Raw genomic sequence first — 20,809 nt, 5'->3', positions numbered from 1 at the left:
ATGCTCGTACAAGGTTCAATACTTAGCCATTTTTCATGAAATTTGTTGCAAAACACTCCTTAAACATAACACAATAGCATGGAACAAACAATTTCAAGAATAATGGTCTGAATAAAAAACCCCCAAATTTGAAAATTAGGGTTTAATGATTCAAAAAACACCAAAATTTCGCTAAAAACAAACAAATTTAAACAAAAAACTTACATTGGATTGTGGCAAATGTGAATTATGGGTGAGATATGCTTTCTTTGGTTTCGAAAATCGCAAAAAAACTGAGCTTTTTAGAAAGAGAAAGGGACAAAAATGGCGAAGGAAGAAGAAGAAGAGAGTAAAATGAAAATCGCGCTCAGCGATTTCTTTTTGCTGACTTAAATGTCGCGCCCAACTGAAACAGTTGCGCGTGACTAACCAGCGCAACTTAGAACGATGCGCGCGCCTGGCCAGCGCGACCCACTGATTTGCGCGCGGATACTAGTCACTAAAATGACCGGTATCCAGATTTTAATCCGTTTGATTATTTTCCAACAGCTATTGCTCGTTATTAGACATAATGGCGCGCAAATTATCAAAATCTTTTTTTAAAATTTCTTTGCATTTGGTAGTTTTTTTTTGTTCTTTGATAGTTTTTTGCATCATTTTGCATCCACACCGTGCTTTGTGCCTTCCCTAAGCATACGTTTTGAACGTTTTTCGTAAAAGTGTCTTAAGACGTTCCGTGGTGGTGATTTACGTAAAAGCTCCCATAGGCAGGTTTGTCATTTTATTGTACTGACGTTATAAATGTCTGACTTTTCTTCTTTTTTCGCGTCCACAACAAAAAGGAAGGCGTCATCATGCAGCGTAAAAATGCAAGGCGTTATCATACAACGTAAAATTGTATGGCGTAGGTGTTGCGTAAAATTTCACTTCTTCCTCAGCTTTGCGAGATCTACCTCTCATAACTAAAAGGTAGAGAATTACTTTTCTTTAGGCGTTAGCTCACAAGTCGACAGGCACGCCGAACCATTCATGACTAGACACTTCTTGATTGGATGCAAATACGGTAGTTAAGTGCGCATACTAGCTTACCGGACAGTTAGGGTGTCGTCCACCCCCTGTATAAAGAGCGACGAGACGATGTCGCACCTATGTAGTCACGTGCCCCCAGTCCTGAGACACGTGTACTCATCTTGTGGACAAAACTGCTGAGAGAGTTGCTGATTTTCTTCTCTCTCACTAGATTTGGATATATGCCTCAAGTCCTGAGACATGTATTTCTATCTTGTGGACATCGAATATTGCGTTTTGATAAGCGAATTGTCAAGAACTCTATTTCGGCTGCGAAAACCGAAATGTTTAGGCTGCGAAAGTCTAAAGGCTGCGAAAGCCAAAAGGCTGGGAAAGCCTTAAGGCCACGAAAGCCGAACGGCTGCAAAGCCGAAACATTCTTTTATTATCTTTTCAAATTGTTAAAACCAAGCTAAAGTTTCAATGACATATCAAAGGACTTTAGACCAACGATGACATGATTGGGAGGACATCATCCCCTTTTTAATCCTTTTTAAACCGATCTCTTCTCATGACATGACATCACCCAGAACGCCTTTACTTGTAAAAGCGTTCTACAATTGCAAAGGATCAATCTAGATTCTTTAGCGCGTTAAGACATAGAAAATACTTTTTCTAGCCTTGATAACTACTTGTTTCAAACACTTAGCGAATCAAAGATCATTTCGACATCCTTAAACGTTTTTGAAAGATTCTCTATTCTTTGAGAACTTCGCTGAATAAGTCTTGGATTTATTTCGTTGGCTACTTTGATCCTCGTCTATCCTAGACTCGATCAAAGTGGGGGCTAACTGTAGACATCTACTTTTGGCCTCTCGTCCCGACAGGAAGTGCAATGACGATAAATAAAACCATCTTCATGTTGGATCGAAGTGAAGAATGCTTATGGATGACTGGCTAAACCGCAAAGACACAAAAAGACTAGCCTAACCCAAAACAAATACAAAACAAGGTCCAATTAACTAAACCCGATCATAATTAGGCTTAGGCCCGTGCTTAAGACCTAATAATGACGGATTTAGAGGCGCCTAGGTTAAAATTAAAGCTGCTGCAAAAAAATCCGTGCGCATCTCAATGAGTCGGGCTGGTCTGGCGCGCACAACTAATTCAGTTGCGCGCAACGCCCAGCGCAACTTCTAGAGATACGCTCGCGGAAGATTTAGAATTTTGTAAAATATAGAATCGAATCTTACCATAAAACCGCTCGCAAGACATTCAGTTGCGCTGCCCATAGTAGCGCAACTAAATCACTTGCACTGGGATGCCGCGTGCAACTCATCCAGTTGCGCGTGACACCTGCTGCGACAGAATGCTTAAAACCCTAATTGCACCAATTCCTTATAAATAGGGGCTTAATAAGAGGCTTAAAGACACATAAATTAACCTAAAATCCTGGCAGAAACTCTTGTGAACTTATGCTTCCAAACCCTCTTGTCCTAAACACTCACCCCTCTTAATCTTCGTTACTACGGTGGAGGTTCCCTACAAGAAGGAGTCCATAAGTGTTCTAAACGGAGATCTAGCAAAGAGAAATTGTAAATTCCGAGCACTTAGATAAATCACAATTATTTTTCTTGTTTTAAAGAGCTTTAATCAATAAAATAGTGTTGTTTGACCACTTTAAAAGGACATTTAATTAATCGATTCCACGTTGTACCTTGTGTTAAGTAAGATTAGAATTGAATATTTAATTGATTGATTGATCACCTAAGCCAAGGCGAATCTTGTTCATTTTTTTTGCTCCTTTCACGAATTTGAATTAAATAAAGAATAACGACTTTGCAATGTAATTCCTACATGATTAATGCTTGTAAATAAAATCAACTAACTTAATTTTAGGTATCGCGTTGAATATATTGTTTGGTGATGAAATTGTAAAAAAGGAAGAGCTAGTAGAGGCCGCACTAGGGCTAGAATAGCGATTCTCCTTTAAAGGGAACGTTATTTTAGTACCTTCGCTCCCGAACTCATTTCTGGTTTATGTAGACCAATATGGGCATGGGTAAACTTATGATTTGTGTTAAATATCCCATGAACTCCACATGGGAGAAAGGCATGAACGAGGTTTATGGGTTTTCCCAAAACTCATTGGCGACTCCTACTTGTTTCTTACAAAAAAGCGTGATGATAGAATCAATTCTAATTCAAGGTCTCCCAAACAGTCAAGAATTCAAATCCTAATACACCCTAACAAGTGTAAAGTCCTAGGCTTTTAAATGGCCATGGGCATCTAAGGAAGGACCCCCTACGATGGGATCATCCTCCTTACACGTTGTGTCGGCTTTCTGTCGCCAGGCGCTGACCTTTGTCACCTTGATCACAACAAAATATTTTTGAATTTTTTCATTTTTTCACCTTTTTTTTTTTTTCATTTTACATTCAAAAATGTTTTGTCCTTGTCTTTTTTTCTTTGGACGGCTTTTTCGATTTTGCACTTATTTGTCCATGCCTTTTGTAATGTAGGACGGCTTTTACTCAAACTCATTTGCCATTATTCACAAAGAAAATATAACACAATCTTGCTATCATAAGAACCAACACATTTCAACTTCTCCACCACAAACTCCATCAAGAATGATCAATTGCTTCACAAAAACCAAGAAAGAAAGAAAATGAAACAAAAGGCCAAAGATCTAAAGATGTGGCTTGAAAAGAAGGGATAAGGCTCAAATGGTTGCAAGAAGGCAAATGTAAACCTAAAAATAAAGAAAGAAACAAACTATCCTAAAAATAGAAAAATACCACCCCGAAAAAGGTGCCTTTTTCCTCCCTAAATGGTTCGGTCTCGGATTCAAGATCTATGAGTCAAGTTTCAAGATTAGGTTTGCAAGAAGTCAAGGATCCATGCCGCTCATACAAGTATAGGTAGAAGGCTTGAAAAACAAAGAACTCACACGGATGTAGCAAAAACTCACTATTGGCGTCAAATCGACTATAGGAAGCAACTACCAAACATGCCACAAACAAGTAGAATCCGGCTTCATGTTCCCACTAGTTCTAACCAACTACCTTAGCATGCTTTATCCTAGAATCAACCAAGCGTACTCTCAAACCGTGCACACCGTTACCATTTAAGAAGAAAAGCATTCAATTATACAAGTCCAAATGTTATTATGTACAAAACAAGAACAAAACAAAACACATTGCAAATTTGCCTTGATAGAAACAAAAATCTTTTTGGAGTTTTTCAAAATATAAGAAACATGGAAAAGCATATACAAAGGTGCATAGCATATAAGAATCAACATTCTACCAAACATGATAAAATACCCTCCCCCAAGCTTGAATGAGACAATACACTCAAACATAAATCATATAATCCATGGGAGGGGAAAACAAGGAGATTTATCCAACAAACCAACATATGTCCAACATGGCATCATCCACTAGAGAAAGGGCAAGGAAAGATATTACCGGATTTGAGGTGGGTGTAAATACCCGCAAATGACCCAATTTAAACCTTTCAAAGCTAATTTCTCAAGAATTAGACCTTGTCTCCATATGCTCGCAAAGATAGGAGTCAACCTTCCTTGATTCTTGATCCAAATCGAAGCACCAAAGTATAACAAGTCATGTACCTAGCAAAAGGCACACAAAAATTTCCATGAGAGAAAAATCTATTCTAAAAAGAAAAGGAAAATCTAATCTAAATCACGGGTTACTTCCCGAGAAAGGCTTGCTTAAGGTCCAAGCTTGACCGCTCTAGTAAAATAATATTGCAACGATCGCCAGAGCTTGTCAAATGCACTACTACACATTTCATATGAGAGCAAGTATGCACATGAAAAAAATAAGGCATGCAACAAGCATAGTGCACACCTATGGGGTTGAGAAGAAATATGCCAAGAAGAAGAAGGAGAGAAGGGAAAAACAAGAATATAAGAAAAAGGAAGAGAAATTAAAGAAAAAGAAGAAGGCATACTCTTCCCAACAAAATATTTTTGGTTGGAAATCCCACCATCATCCTCGAAAGTCATCAAATGAGGCACTTGGGGGACTAAAGGCTTTTCAAGAGGAGGGGATATGAGAAAAGAAGGTAATGACATGGGGTAAGAGGGAACAAGATCAAGCTTTCTTGAAAATGAGGTGTAAGGTGAAGGAATAGGAATTGGTTGCTCACTTACACCGCTATCCATTGAAGCACAAGCTCTCTCATCTAATGAACTCACATCCAAAGGGTTCTCCTCCAACTCATCATCATTCAAATCAAGCTCATTCTTAATCACATCCTCCTCACAAACTTCACACCCTAAGAGAGCTTTCAAAAACTTTAAATCATGATCAAGGTTCAAAGGAAACTCATCAAAGGGTTGAGGGTCAAACTTGGGAGGTAGCACAAAATAATCATGAGAAGTACAATTTCCCTCTAAAAAGGCCTCATCCATCTCAATGGTGGAAAATGTAGAAGAGAAAGGGTCATCAAAGGTGAAAGAGGGGGGCAATGGTTGAAAATTTGAGATAGGAGTTGGAGATTCAACCTCACCAAACACTTCACTCTCATCTTCACAATCATCTAAAGTAGGTTCTACCTCCTCAACCTTATCACATGGAACCTCTTCTTCATCAAAATCATCTAAGCTCAAGGCCTCACCCTCAAAGAAACCATGGTCATCATGCAAAGGAGATGGGGTGGAAGAAGGTTGGTCTTCAAAATTGAGGAATGGGGGGATGAAATTGCAATCAAGGGAGGTGGGTGGGGAAATGGACTCTTCAATTGGTTTTTCAACACTCAAAACCTCTTGGTTCTCATCACCCTCAAACATCCAATCTCCCATGGAGACTACTTCATCCTTCTCATCCTCACTCTCTCTCCTCACAACTTCTCCACGCTTCAAAAATTGCAATGTCCCGTCCTTCTTAACTTGAATTAATGTTTCCTCAAAATTAGGAGAAGTCAACCATTTTAGCTTCTCTTCAACTCCATGTAAAGGGTCAATGGAACAAAATTCAAGTTGGGAAGGAGGTTCAAAATGCAAACTCTCTTTTGGAACATCCATCTCTACACCCTTTTCCTCACTCATAGGCTCTCTAATGTCCTCCTCACACACCTTAGGCCTCTCAAAACAATCATCATCATTTTCTTCCACATCTACCAAAGTAGTAGAAACTTCATTTACATTCAATATTGATGACAATTGATTCTCCATCTCCTCATTCCTTCTAGAAACAACCTCATTGCTCTCTTCCAACTTTTTCAACAATTCCATTTGGCTTCTTAAAATCTCCAAATGTCTCATCTCTTTTGGTTCCAAATTAGAATTCATCTCCAATTTTCTCAAAGAACCACCAATTTGATTATAAGAAGACTCAATGTTAGGCTCCAAGGTTTTCAAAGGTGAAGAGAGTTGAGGAGCATAATGAGGAAACGAATTATGAGCAAGCATGTGATGAGGATCAACACTAGAGATATGAGTGGCATCATTAACATGGGGGATGGGGGCACAAGAAGGCATGCAAGACTCATTATTCATGGAACATGGACCATAACAATCATCAATAGAAGCATTTGAACAACCATGACCACGATTATAACTATCTCTAGCAAACCATACATAAAAATCCCAAGCATCATCAATTGACAATGCCCGAAATCTACCATTAAACATGCTTTCAACAATGTCTCTAGTTTGCTTAGTCAAATTATGATAACAAATCTCACAAGCCTCCAAAAGATCATAACCATGGTAACTAATGAAGTCCTCTAGTCTATTAAAGTACACCCAAAATGACTCATTCTCAAATTGAGGAAACGAGGTATTTTCCATTTTTATACAAAACAAGCAAAAATCAAATAAAAGAAAATTATATACAAAGACCTAGACTCAAGCAATCAAAAACACTCAAACATAGACACCCTGTTCCCCGACAACGGCGCCATTTTGACGTGGGGAAAACTAGGTCGTTGGGCTAATCTTCCCTAAGCCAACCAAAATTTATAAACACTCAACAAACCTAAATACAAGTATAGAGGTAAGTCAAGGGTCGAACCCAAAGGAACGGTAATGTCTAAATGCTTTCAATTATGTGCCTAAGCTAGGTCGAAGACAAGAGATAAAAGGTGACTCTAACAACTACTAAAACGAGGAAACCAAACAAATATAAGAGCTAGGGATTAGGATCCGCAAATAATGGCAATGAACGATGCAAATTGGAATGGAAAGTCGACTAAGTCAAACAATGAGAGGGAAAATCAATCATGCAACCAAAAGAGCATGTCAAGATATTCTCCTAGAGGTCTAACTAGCGTCAACTACGATAAACTCTAGCTAGGAAACATCACAAGACACCTCAATCGTGTAAATGCAAGCCACAAATCAATGGTCCGTATCAATGTGAACTTACAATGCAATCTAGTGCAATAATCAAAGTTAGCTACTCTCTAATTAATCACACACATGCACATGATCAATCAGCCAAGTTTAATCACATCATCAACTCCATCAATTATCCCCAATTTACATCAATTCATTACATCATAAGCTTCACCAAATCCCTAACCAAACAACTACTCAAACATGATCATCAATTCTACCAATACAAGCATGAATATCCAAAATCAATCATCAAATCATAAAAATCCAATCAAATCAACAATCAAAACAATGAATATTAAACAAAGTAATAAATGAGATAGAGTTTAGAAATGCTCATTGATAATAGAGTAGATCTCCAATACAATTGTCACATTTGGATCTTCAATCTCTCAATCACCATTGAAATTCCTCACTTTCTCTCTTTAAAATCTACTCCTAAAATTAACCCTAAACTAGAGAGAGAAGCTCTCAACTAAGCTAAGAATATGATCTAATTCTATTATTAAAACTTCTTACAAAAATTGGGTTCAAATAGGTATAAGAAGAGAGAGAAAATCGTCAAAATCCGATCGGAAAAGACCCACGTTGGTGCGGCCACACAACAGGAGATGTGCGCCCGCACAACCATGGTGTGCGGCCGCACATCCTTCGTGTGCGCCCGCACATTCTGCGCGTGCGGCCGCACGCAGCTGGGCTTCTTCGAATCTTCAACTCTTCAAGCTCAAGGGGTGCACACATGATTTATGATGGTGATGGAGGACAAGGTAGGCAGTAGCTAAGGCTTAATATTGAGGGCACACACTTCCTTTGAAGGGAGCACAAGAGAAGAGCCAAGACTTGGAACTTCCACTTCTTTGCATCTTGAGCTTCCCAAACTCCATGAACTTGATCCTAAAGCTTCTTCCACCATAATGGATCACCAAAATCACGACCCGAACCTCTTCCAATACCTACAACCACGAAAATAGAGCAAATAAAGAAGAAAAGACTAGAAAACCAACGAAAAGCACAAAAGCTACAAAATAAGAGAAGAAAGGTAAAACTAAGCAACAAAGCATAAAACTAAGCACTTATTAAGCATGAAAGCTATGAAAAGAGAATAGAAATGACCTAAATGCTCGTCAAATGTGTGCCATTTATGACACACATCAAATCCTCTAAAGGATGCTTGCTAGCAAAAGTAATGGATGAAGAAGAAGAAGCTGACAAAAATTGGAAGAGAGCAAAGAAAGAGAAGAAAGATTAGAGCATTGTTTTACTTTCAATTTATTATACAATTTTAATTTTTCAGTTAATTTATTTTTTAAGCTTTCATTTAAATTCCATCAATAATGTAATTTTACTTTATTTTATTAATGCAATTTTCAGCTTTCTAAATTAAATCAACATTTACATTATAATTTCCATTAAAGCAATGAAAACACTTAATTATTTTTTTGAAAAAATATTCGAGTACGAAAGTCGAAAATTTCCGAAATACACCGAAATTTGCGGAAAAATTGGCGTCGCAATTTAGGTATGTCGCCAGACGCTGATGTTCTTCGCCTGGCGCTACCCTTGTCGCCAGACGCTGCTGCTGTCGGCCGACGCTGACGTCTGTCGTCAAGAGACAACTTTTCTGGGATGCGTTTGAAAATTTTAGCACCAATTGCTCTGAGTTGATTTATCGACGCTGGGATGTGAGATTTGTAAAAATTAAAGTGGCCGCACCCTATAAGGGTTGCCTACGTATCCTTTCCTAAGGAATCAGGCCAAACGTAGCTCTCTTGAGTTATCTTGCTCAAGTAATTATGGGTAGTACTTCTTAAGCTAGTCAAGATTTGTCATGTTTGAGAATTCATTGCCATCCATATCAGTTAGTTTTGCAGCATCTCCTGATAGGATAGTTTTGACAATATATGATCCAGACCAATTAGGTCTAAACTTGCCTCTTAGATCCAAAACATTTTTCCTTAATGGTTTTAATACCAAGTCTCCTACTTTAATATTTCTTATCTTGACTTTCTTGTTGAAGTGTCTAGCCATGTGAGTTTGATAACATTGAGTATGATGTAGAGCCTCTAGTCACTTTTCATCAAGTAGGATTAGCTCTTCATATCTTGCTCTAGTCCATTCTACTTCAATGAGTTTACTTTCCAATGCGATGCGTAAGGAAGGTATTTCTAGCTCTACAGGTTGTACGACATCCATTCCATAGACTAAGGAAAATGGCGTATTTTCTGTTGATGAGCGGATTGACGTGTGATAACCCCACAGAGCGAAGTGAAGTTTGTCAGGCCAATCTTTGTAATTTTCTGTCACCTTTTCGATGATCGTCTTTAAATTTTTGTTAGCTGCCTCAGCTGCACCATTTGCCTGAGGTCTGTATGGAGAAGAATGATGGTGTTGAATGCCATACTTTTGTAGCAATTCTTCACATTCTGCTTGAAAGTGAGTTCCACGTCACTTATCATTTCATGTGGGACTCCATATCGAGGACAAATAATGTTTCTTTCGATAAAGAATGCTACATGTTTTGCAGTGAGCTTTACGTACGATGCTGCTTCGACCCATTTAGTGAAGTAATCGATTGCTACTAAGATGTATTAATGACCCCCTGTTCCTGGAGGAGTGATTTTTCCAATGACATCTATTCCCCATGTTGAGAATGGCCATGGTGATGTATAAGTGTAGAGGAAAGACGAAGGAACATGTTGCATGTTAGCATATATTTGGCATTTAGGGCATCTTTTGACATATTGATGACAGTCCCTATTCATGGTAGTTCAATAATATCCTTCGCGCATTATCTTTTGGACTAGCATTTTTCCATTTACATGTGTTCCACATACTCCTTCGTGGACTATTCTCATAGTCCTTTAGGCTTGCTTTTTGCCTACACATAGAAGAGCTCGACCTTTAGGTACCCTTTTGTGTAACTCCTCATTGATGAGCACATATTGGGAAGCCAAAAGTCTCGAGGCTTGTTTTCCTCTTTTGTCAAGATGGGGTGGATACTCTCCTTTTCTGACGTAGTTGAGAATGTCTGTATACCACGGTTCTTCTTCCTCTTCCTCTTCTTGGATCATTTCATCATCCTCTGTAGCTTGAATATAAGCCGGTTTATGCCTTTTTTCTATCGTTAAAGGCATTTGCTCAATTTTCGTAGGAATCCTAATCATTGAGGCTAGTCTTGCCAAGGCATCAGCAAATTCATTTTCCTCTCTAGGTAAATATGTGTATTTTACCTTTTCCAGTTGATTTGTGAGAGTTTCCAGGTAGGTTTGGTAAGGAGCCAAACTTTCACTCCTTACTTTCCATCTCATGGAAATTTGATTAATGATCAACGAAGAATCCCCGAAAATTCGAAGTTTCTTTACTCCCAACGCTAATGCTGTTTCGAGGCCTACCACGCATGCTTCATATTCTGTAGCGTTGTTGGTAAAGTCGAAATCTAGCTTTATGGAGATTGGAACATTTTCTTCTTTAGATGATACCAATAGTACTCCTACACTACATCCCTTTTGGTTTGAGGCTCCATCGAAGTAGAGAGTCCAAGTATCATCTTCTGTGACCATCAAGTCTTCGTCTGGAAAATCATTCTCGTGTATAGGCGTGGAATCTTCTGTTGGGAAATCTGCTAAGAAATCTAAAACCATGGATCCTTTAATAGCCTTTTAGGGCATGAATCTTACATCGAATTGGGCTAAGTTGACTATCCATCTTGATATCCACCCATTTAGTGTAGATTTTTCGAAAAGGTACTTGAGTGGATCCATTCGAGATACTACACAGACCATATAAACGAGCAAGTAATGCGAGGCACAATTTCTTAAGTGGTGTATAGCGTATTTCATACTCGAGCATCTTTTTACTTAGATAGTAGATGCATTCTCCTTTCCTTCTACTTCTTGTGCGAGCATAGCCCCCATTGTCTCTTTGGTGACTATTAAGTACAACCTAAGAGGGATTCCTAGGAGTGCTGGTGCTAATACGGGAGAATTAGCGAGGTAGGCTTTGATCTTCTCAAAGGCTTTTTGACACTCATCGTCCCATATTACTGGTACACTCTTTTTAAGCTTCTTGAATATTAGTTCACATATTGTTGTCAATTTAGATATGAACCTACTTATGTATTGCAACCGGCTAATGAATCCCCGAATTTGCTTTTCGGTTTTGGGCGGTGGCATTGACATGATTGCTTTAATCTTGGTTGGGTCTATCTTTATTCCTCTAGAGCTAATGACATATCCCAAGAGTTTTCCTGAGGTGACTCCAAAAGCACATTTGGATGGGTTCAACCTCATGTTGTATTTTATTAACCTTTCAAAGAATTTTCTTAGGGCTACCAAATGCCCTGGGTGATCCTTTGATTTCACAATCATGTCACCTACATAGACTTCGACTTCCTTGTGCATCATGTCATGGAGTAAAGCAGTTGTTGCTCGTTGGTAAGTGGCACCCGCGTTTTTCAACCCGAATGGCATCACCGTGTAACAGTAAGTGCCCCAAGGTGTGATGAATGTTGTTTTCTCCATGTCTTCTTCTGTCATGAGAATCTAATTATACCCTGTGTATCAATCCATAAATGAGAGAAGTGCGTGGTTTGTTGTATTATCTACTAGAATATCGATGTGTGGTAAAAGGAAGTTGTCCTTTGGACTTGCCTTATTTAGATCTCGATAGTCGACACACATTCGTACCCTTCCGTGCTTCTTCGGAACTAGGACTACATTTGCGACCCATTCGGGGTATTTGGATACCCTGATAAAACCTGATGTTATCTGTTTTTGTACTTCTTCTTTTATTTTAAGGGCTACGTCGTGTTTCATTCGACGCAACTTTTGTTTTATAGGTTTCATTCCTGGAATTAGTAGAATTTTGTGTTAAGATATTTCTCTATTAATACCTGGCACATCTTCATATGACCAAGAGAATACATCGATAAATTCTTTTAATAGATTAATTAAATCAATTCTTTCATCTTTATTAAGTGTTGGTCCGATTTTCACTTCTCTTTTAATGGTTGGATCTTTTGAGATATCAACCGTTTCAGTATCTTCAATTACCGGTGTTTTGTTTTCAAGTGTTTCCATCGCTTTAATTATTTCTTTGTCACTTTCATTGTTAGTTAAGCAATGCTCATCATCTTGGGTTAAAGAATGACATGAGGAGTAAGCAAATGAAGACATATTATTAAACTCAGAAACCATTACATCAAATGAAGCTATGTTCGTTGGGACTTGATTACTAACTATTCTAGGAGAAGGTGCTAAAATAGAAGAACTAGGAGAAGGTGCTATAACTAAGGACTTAGAAGACTTGAGAAGGGAAGACTCTAACTCGGACTCTGACTCAGACTCAGACGATTCTTCGAATATTGGTCCTTGTCCTGTTGTTATGGAGATCTTTCTTCCACTTGGAGTAGTCAACTTCACGGTCTTTCGCCATCCTTGAACTAGACCTTCTGCTGGAGTGATAAGTTTGGAAGGATCAAAGTTATCACTCTACAGTACCGTTTGAATGAGAAAAGAATTGTCCTCAATATAAGTTGGCTCATTCTTTTCATACCCAAAGAGAAGTCCCATGACATTGAAGTCAAAGCATGGGGGTGCTTTCTCCTTATGGATAGGAGTTAGGATATCATCTAGAAAGTTGCAATCCAAAAATATTTCAAACCCTGGTTGTCTTATCCTATTCTTGACAAAGGGTTTAGGAAATTCATAGCATGGATAATCCTCTCCCTCTTTTATGAATTGTCCATTTAGGGTAAGAGGAAAATGATCCATTGGGATTGCTTTCTTTTGGGTATGAGCGTTCCTACATGCATTTGCTTTTTCCCGAGCTCGCTTAAGATCTTCCGGAGTCGGTTCAAAACCAAGTCCAAAAGTGTCCAATTTAGGGAGGCCAGGTAGTCCCATTTGCTTTGCTATTCCTTCTTCTTTCCGAGGGTCATTCCAGGAAAGTGTCCCTGTTTCTTGAGGATAACATTTACCGTCATGTTAGAGTGGAGGTCGTAGTGAAGAGGGGTCCTTTCATCCTCCGCAATTAAGGAGACCTCTTCGTTAAAGCCCCACAAGTCTTCGTCATCATCATCGTGCTCCACATTTACGATGGGATTCTTGATAGCCTTGATTCTCATTGGTGAAGCATCAATTGTGACAGGGATTCCTCAAACTATAGCCTTCACTTGCTGATGAAGGGATGAAGGGACGGCCTTTAGGTCGTGAAGCTTAGGGCGTCCCAACAATAGGTTGAAAGATGCTTTAATGTCTACCACTTGAAAAGTAGTAGCATCTTCTTTGACTCCTGCCGTTACATTCATGGTGATAGTTCCAAGAGCTTGGAGGCGAGTATTGTCATAGGCTCTTATTCCTTGTGTAGATGGAGACAAATCTTCATCGTTTATCCCTAACATTCTCGCAGTTTGGAGTGGACAGACGTTAATTGCTGATCCATTATCTACAAGAGTCATTAGGACATTCATCCTCTTGCAGATTACTATGAGGTTTAATGCTTTGTTATGTTTATCACCCTCTGGAGGTAGGTCCTTGTCAGAAAAGGTGATCAATTGATGGAACTAGGAAGATCACTCGTGACAAAGTTAGCCAACCCCTCAAGAGTGGTTTCAGAATCTATTCCTATTTTGTCTAAAGCATTCATCACTGCCAATCTATGTTGATGGGATGTTGCTAAGAGTTTCCACACGTTCATATCAACTTTAGTCTTCTTTAATTAGATGTTGTCTTCTATGATGGGTATGGGAACTTGCTGAGTGGTAGAAATAGGTTGTTGCACAGTAATGGGAGGTTACATTCTCCCGAATCTTGTGAGGACATCTATGGGCGAATCTTCTTCATCCCAAATGTCGTCCACTGGATATATTGTGGAGAGTGGGGTCTCTTCCATATCCTTAAGGTAGACATCCTCATCGTCACTGTCCTAAACTCCATTAATAGTAGCATCTTTCTGTTGTGGAATTTGGACTATCTTTTTATCATCAATTAGTTCTGAATTAAATCCTTAAATTTAAAACAATATTCTATTATATGTCCTCTTGACTGATGATATGGACAGTAGAACCTATCTGTCCTCTTTAGTGATTCAAATGGTCTCGGTTCGAGAGGTTTAATCTTGCCACTCTCGGAGAGCATTTTGAACATATTCGCATAGGTGGTGCCAATTGGAGTATATGACTTATGGCTCCTTTTGGGTGTTTCGACTACTTGAAGAGAGAATGGTTTCTTCATAGTAGTCTTTATAGGTGTTACTTCTTTATTGACATGTTTATTATGTTCTTGTTCTGTGCGTTCAAGAACTCTTCTACACATGCCTTTCATTCTCTCTACCGAATATACGAGGAGCAACATATCTTCTTTAGTGGGCGGTCGTTGCATTGGGGACAATTCACTCATGGTGTCGAAGAATACTTCTTCTTCTTCTTCTTCAAGGGCATGAGTTTCTTCGATTGGTTTTATTAAAGATGAGGGATCAACACAACTTTCCTCATCAGAAATAGCCAAGGAGTCAGAAAGTGGTACACTACTAATGCTTGGCTTCTTGCTTGCAGGAGGCACTGGGAGTTTATTGTTATCGATCAAATCCTGGATAGCTTCCTATAGCTTCCAACAATTCTCAGTAAGATGGCCCTTACCTTGATGGTACTTGCAGTGTGCATTGGGGTTCCAATTAGCTATTCTCTTTTTGACCGGTGGATCCCCAAATGGTCCAATAGGAGTTATAAGACCTTTTGCATGAAGACGGTCAAATGCGGTGTCATAACTCATACCAATAGGAGTAAAGTTTCTCCTAAATGGTTTCTCTTGTCCTTGATTATTCATAACGATGACTTCATTCAGATTAAAGGTGCTAACATTATTTGAGTGGGTGGTTTTGGAAGAAGAAGGATTGTCGTTCTTCTTTCCTTTCCAGCCACTGTTGGAGTTAGTGTTAGTAGCTTTTTGCTTCGCAAGGTCGTCTTCAATATTAATCCCAATGTCATAGATGACCTTGAAAGTATTCAAGTTGCTTTGATACTTGAGATGTTTAGAATATTTTTCCTGGGGATTCTTTATGAACAATCTCACATATTCCTTTTCAGTAGGTACTTCAATCATCTTAGCAGAGGTTTTCCTCCACTTATTAAAGAAAGAAGTAAAATCTTCATTCTCTTTTTGTTTAAGTATCTCAAGTTCCCTATGATCAGTTTCAACTTGAATATTACACTTGTACCTATCAATAAAAGCATTTACAATGGCATCCCAAGTAGAGGTTTTCTCTTTGTCAAGGGAAAAGAACCATTGTTGACAAACGATTTTGAGTGATAAAGAAAACAGTGTATGAAAAATTTTCTTATCTATCCCCTTAATGTTCATTATTGTCTCGAATGCTCTTAAGTGGAAGTAAGGATTATCTGTTGCCTTGAATCTAGGGATGTCATTGGTATTAAACTTCTGCGGAAGAAGTTCCTCGTCCACTGAGACCCGTTGTGAGCTAATGCCCTGGAATCTATAGTCATTGGATATTTTGCTTAAGCTTTCTTGCATGAGCTCCATTTGTTATTGCCTCACAGGGTCATTGACTTGAAGAGCTATACTCTTCATCAATTCAGTTGGGTTGGCCACGTCCTTCTTGAGTTCATTAACTTCTTCTTTAGACGCCATTATCTTCGTGGCTTTTCTTTTCCGACTAATGGGTTTGTTAAAAAGAAGTATTTGAACAAATGTATTGTCTTTGATTAACCGCCCTTCCTTTCTTGACCAAGCGCTGTAAATTAAACCATTTATGTTTTTTAATGACTTGACTCAAATTTCACTTTGACTTTATTGATTTTAAAAAAACAAAAAAGCAAAAATAGGTTGTATTTTTGAGGATCAAGTAAGGGTTTAAAAAAGTATGGTTTAATTAGAGGATTAATATCCGACTTACCCCCCCTAAAAAAATGACGGAAAATACGCGCATACAAGATTCTCTAGACATGGTCAAAATGTGACATGTTATGTGTGTGCTTTATTAGTGAATGTGAGTGACATACTTTGACTCTTGTGTGAGACCATGAGACTATGTGCCTAGACTCAATTAAGGACCAAACATGATTACCGTCATTAATAAACCGATTAAACCGTTTTAGCAAATTAATTAGTCAGACTCGTCGCGAAGACTCGAGCAAAAATACGGGCTGTCGTCAGACGACAGAACTGTTGCCAGATGTTAAAGGTCAGCGCCAGACGACAAGATTGTCGCCTAGCGCTAATCACTAGCGCATGGCCCCACATTCCAGATCTTTGCGCCATTATTGGAACTTCGATCTAAGACTGTTTCCAGTATTTTACTCTAAAGGGACAAGCCTAAAAGCCGTACTAAGTCAAGTTTGATCAATTTAATTAGACTTTAATCATTTGTTAATTAATTAATTAAATTAGCAAAGTCCTTTAGTCATCAATTAATTTATTTAAATCATTCACAAGTTAAACAAACGGTTAAGGGAAAACACATATAAGATATGCACAACAAATAATGCACAAGTAGTCATATAGTCACGACATGATGCAATGAGTTTGCAACCTAACCATGGCTCTAGTTCTCTAAAGTTCAGGATATGGGTTAGTCAAAAAGGGTCCATGGTTATGAGTCTAAATGCACCGCGCGGAAGCCTTACCTTTGGAAGGGTTGGCACGAGTGGATGGGACCCCGCAAGTTAAACTCGCTTCCACGGTTTGGTGAATTCAACAAACTCAGATATACCCTTTGTTGCCAGGAGCGTTCTATTGGGTAGATGGAGCGTGAATCCCTAGAGGGTTATGGACATATGTAGAACACATATGGGTTTCAGAAAAAGGGAAAAACTCAATCAGGAAGTAAAATAGAGCAAACAGTACTAGAAAACTAGTCGAAACAAGAAGGTAGATTTCTGGCTCAGTATTGGAAGAATTCGACGCGAGAAAATAGCATCTGTCGCCAGACGCTGGCATTGTCGCCAGACGACAAAACTTTCTCTAGGTGACAGAGCCATCGTTTGGCGCTGACGCTGTTTTCTCGGCGCTAATTCCAATATGCCTTGGCAACTTTCTATTCTTGAATTTTCTAGTTTTTTCGTAGCGTTATTTCGACTTTAGTTGTGAAAGATATGTCCCTAATTTCCTACGTGTAAAAATCCTATGTTTTTCATGCATTTCGGATGGTCTTTCCAATGCGGACCTTTTTATGCATATGCCACAATATTAATCAAAATTACGCACATGAAATACTTAGAACTTTTCGAGTCTCATCCACTCATTCTAAATCATTGCTAAAATAAATTTTAGGAATTAAAATAGAAATCCTCCCCACTGGAGTCGCCAAAAAACTATAGGGAATATTTCAAGCATCCCACACTTGAGCCCCACTGTGATCATACACTTAAGCATGGTGGCGTCCAAAGGTAAGGAAGCTAGAGCAAAAGAGTCGCCAACAAGTTTTAGGAACTTGTAAACCGTTCACAAGATGAAGATTACACCCCTTAACGATCTAGGAGATCGTTAAATCCATAGTGGTCTGGAACCATGACTGGATATTCGGGGATGAAGGTACAAATCCAACCTAAAAGAGATTGAACCTGCCCTAAATAGGCCTCTACTTTATTCTTCTCGTATTCATGTGCGCTTTCTGACTAACATGCAATCAATAGGTTTACCCTAAACCTGTTTATCTATGTTGGTTGAATATTAAGGCACAAACAAAACTATTATTGGCGATCACTTGAATTACAATCATATTAGCCTAAACAAGATTATTAATTATCTTATTAAGCGGGATTACAAGTTCAAATTCCCTTTAAACATGCATGAAAGGCGTGATCAAGCAATAACAACAATATATATCAAGCAACATAATAATAACAATCATCATCATAATAATGTTCTCAATAAAGCATAATAATCATAGCAAGATCCTAGGCATGATACTAACAAGATTAATAACAAACCCTAGCATGTCACTAAACATTAAAGATCAAAGCTTTATTCCTAACATGATACTAACATGATATAAGAAAGAGATAGGAAGCATCATTATAATATCAGAAATATTAGTTAACCCTAAACATGATACTAGGAAGCAATATAACATCCTAACATGATACTAGGAATCAGCAAAATAATCTAAGCATGATTTCTATATCAAAAGATTAATAAAACAATTAAAGTAGTTACTTCGATGCCTCGTAACTCTTTCTAATAACAAAATACACACGTTAGTAACTTCAAGGAAAAGTAATAAAACAGAAAATCTAATCAAAGAATTGAAATAGGATTTGGGACCAAACCCTCTGAAATATTAAACCTTTCACGTCTAGGGCGAAGGCAACTGTGAACTTGGCTAGGTTTGTCTAGAACTAATGAATGTGGAATTTTGTAAGAGGGAAGGTTAGAAAAAGAAGAGAGATAGAATAGAGAGAGATGATGATTGTGAATTGTTTGAAAACAAAGGAGATACGACCCCTATTTATTGAAAAAATAGCTCGGAATCAAATCAAGTCCCATTTGGAATAAAATACCTCCTGCCGCCAACGACAGGAGTTAGCGCCAGGCGATAAGAGCAGCGCCAGGCGACATCTATTAGCGCCAGGCGACAGATTTGTCGTCTCATGCTAAGTCAAAAATAAAACGCGCTTTGTACGCGGAATCATCTTCTTAATACGATTAAGCAGCTAATTCCGCGTTAAGCAGATTAAAATCATATTTGTGCCCAATCACATATTTTATTCAAAATAAAACACTTTAAAATATAATTATCAATCCTAATCTCATTAGAATTAAAAAAAAACCTTCTAAATATTCTAGAAGATTAAAATCAATCCTAATAACTTTAGGAATAATAATTAATAGACTCTCCTCTAGATCATTGGGCCTCATTTAAAATCATTGGGCCTAATTTAATTTAATCCATAACTTCCTCATTATTCATAGGAATTGGGCTTATAATATATTGTTGGAAAGATCTTTTCAAGCCTAAACCAACTACACTATTATTGGACCCTTATCATGGACCAAACCAAATTGGACTGGCTATTTTCATAAATAGAGTAAGAGAAGAAATGTTTTCAAAAACAGAAAGAGAGATATTTTAATAAAAACAACCACATCACTAGACTTTTCACAATTTCACTTCGTTCGATAATCAAATGACGTGAAAGGTATTCATCACAAGGTTTGATTTTGGGGAGACACATTTGGGTGTCTACAGGAACGAAACAAACAGTTTGTTGAAATTCTGAGTAAAGGTAGATTCTAAAATTTTCCTATTGGAATAGTTGGAACCCAAACCCTACAAGCAAGCTTTGGGTAAGTACCAACTCAGAAAGTGGCTTAAGGCCATGAAATCCCGAATGGACTCCATGTCTGTGAAGATGTGTTAGTCCATGATAGTCTTACAAAAGGGTCAAACCTATTAGCTATGTAACACTATTCGGATTCTTCTAGTGATTGCTGAAAATTTCGATTACGAAGTTTAGCATTTAATATCAAAATCACCTTCTTGAAATGTTCTTGATGGAGGATATGTATATGATACAACCTAAGGGTTTTGAAATCCAAACATTCCTAGAAAGTTTTGCAAACTACAGAAATTCATTTAATGGATTGAAGCAAGCATCATGGAGTTAGAACAGTCACTTCGACAAGACAATCAAACAGTTTGATATCCTTAAAGAATGAAAAAGAATCTTGTGGAGACAAGAAGTTTAGTCGGAGCAATTGGTCTTCATAGTCTTGTATGTAGATGACATACAATTCATACGAAATGACATATCAATGCTTGAATAAGTCAAGTAATTGTTCAGGAGATGTTTCTATATGAAAAACTTAGGAGATGTTGAGTACATATTGGGAATCAAGATCCACGAAATGAATCTTGAAGAATGATTAGACTAAATCAAGAGACTTATATTGATAAGGTTCTTGACAAGTTCAAGATACAAGACTCTAAAAGAGGATGTCTTCCCAGGTCTCATGGTATTACGCCCAGTAAAACTTAGTGTCTTCAGAAGCTAGAAGAGTTGAGTCGTATGGATAGTGTACCTCATGCCTTTGCAAAAGGGTCTATTGTGTGTGCCATGATATGTACAAGCAAGATGTTGCATATGCCTTGTGCATGTGTAGCAGGTTTCAAGTAAATTCAGAATAAGCATACTGAAAGCTACTAAGAACAAATCCTTGAGTACTTGAGAAGCACTAAAGGAGCTTTTCTAGTTTATGGTGGCAAGAGTGAACAAGTTGTCAAAAGGTTATACGGTTGCAAGTTTCGAAACAAGCAAGATGTTTTTAGATGTTGATCTTGATACATTTTGTGTCTATATGGAGAATTACAGTGAGCTTGAAGAGTTCAAAGCACAACATTGTTGCATACTTAATGTCAAAATATGAGTTTTTTGCTGCAGTATAAGTAGTTAAAGAGGAAGTTTGGATCAAATTGTCCTGTGACTAAAAGGGTAC

This window comes from Chenopodium album, chromosome 13 (genome assembly GCF_948465745.1).
Source record: "Chenopodium album chromosome 13, dcCheAlbu1.1, whole genome shotgun sequence".
Classification (NCBI taxonomy): Eukaryota; Viridiplantae; Streptophyta; class Magnoliopsida; order Caryophyllales; family Amaranthaceae; genus Chenopodium; species Chenopodium album.
This window is presented reverse-complemented; position numbering follows the sequence as displayed.